This window comes from Pinus tabuliformis, chromosome Q, assembly GCF_031772625.1.
Source record: "Pinus tabuliformis cultivar Carrire ecotype Pingquan chromosome Q, CPIR1, whole genome shotgun sequence".
In the NCBI taxonomy this organism is placed as follows: domain Eukaryota; kingdom Viridiplantae; phylum Streptophyta; class Pinopsida; order Pinales; family Pinaceae; genus Pinus; species Pinus tabuliformis.
Window position 1 is genome coordinate 306,020,084 of NC_142296.1, and position 1,440 is coordinate 306,021,523.

The 1,440-nt window shown below is 35.6% G+C and overlaps 1 pseudogene; it reads right to left on the reverse strand.

Annotated features, from left to right (window-relative positions):
• Positions 1-708: 708 nt before the first annotated feature.
• Positions 709-1,440, reverse strand: part of LOC149219423 (E3 ubiquitin-protein ligase PUB23-like) — a 24,096-nt pseudogene continuing 23,364 nt past the window's right edge.

Consider the following 1,440-nt stretch of genomic DNA (forward strand, 5'->3'; position numbering starts at 1 on the left):
TAATAAATCAATGTTTTTTTCCTCTTGAAAAAAATAAATTTAGTGCATAAATTTTTATTGCAGAAAGAGAGAACACTTTTTTAATTAAATTATTTGGACACAAAAGTTATGCATAATTTTGGTGCATACATTTTTATTAGGATTGTAGATTTAGAAATATTTTGAAATTAGGCTAACAAAAATAGTAATATCAATTAATTGATTTGACAAAAGCCTGTCATATTTTAGAATATCCCTTGATAATAACAGCTAGGTCAAACAATTAACTTGACAAAAAGTCTATCAGATTTTGAAATGTCTCTTGATAATAGTAGCTAGGCCAAACAATGTTCCTTGATAATAGCAGCTAAGTCGAAAAATTGATGATATTATTGTTCTCAAATTTTGAAATATTCCTTGATAATGGCAAAGAGGTAAAACAATTTAACTCAAATAATATTCCTTGATAAGAGCAAAGAGGTCAAACAATTGAACTCAAATTAATATTTACTGCTGTGCATCCAATTTCAAATATTTCTAAAATCTACCATCAAAATAAATAATTCAACAAGGAAAGCTGAGTGACCCTATCACACCTATAATGAATAATGAATTTGCACTCAAATACAGATGAACGCTTATCATAAACTATCCTTGAAGAGAATTTGAGAAGGCTTATACAACAATTTCAGACTGAGGCGACTTAGACTACTAGTAATACACACAAATTCAAAACTGTCCATGGATTATTAATAAATGTGATGAAACGCAACCTGAGCCCCTCCAATGCTTACCGTTAGTTCTGAGCATTTCCCTTGCCTTGTGTTTCGTCTTTATTGTGCATGCAAGTTGCTGGAGCATACACAATTTGTTGACGAAACCCATCTACACCATTTCGTTAAGTAGGCGAGGAGTCAAAGAGAATTTACAGAGCGACCAAAGCATTCAAAAAAATTTCTCGGTTGCAGCTGGTGAGACTCCAAGAATCTTCTTGGAGATGGAAGCTATTCCCATTGCGTGATCAATTGTTCTAGCTCTTCCCTCTGCACACTCACACAAAATGTCCAGAAAGCACAACATATTCTCGCAAGTTGTTTTCTGGGATTCGGGAAGTAATTAAATCAATACATAAATAGGTCTGACCTTTATTGCCTTGATGGCCATCAAAACCTCCAGAGATGAAGTAGTTGTTTGAGGGCAGACTTCCTCTGTCAGAAGTTGGAGGAGTCCGTCAAACAGATCTTCATTCGCATTCACAACGAGCTATTGCAGTCTCCTCTTCCCACTGCTAGAAATGGTTTTTAGTAAGATCGCCGAATGGAATCTGGCATTGCAGGTGCCTCTTTTCAGAATCCATGATATGGGTCGTAGGATTCTGTAGTCTTATCTGCCATGGGAAGATTGTACAGAATTCCCAAAGCCTCCTCGCAAACCATCACACATTCATAACCTGCGCTTTCC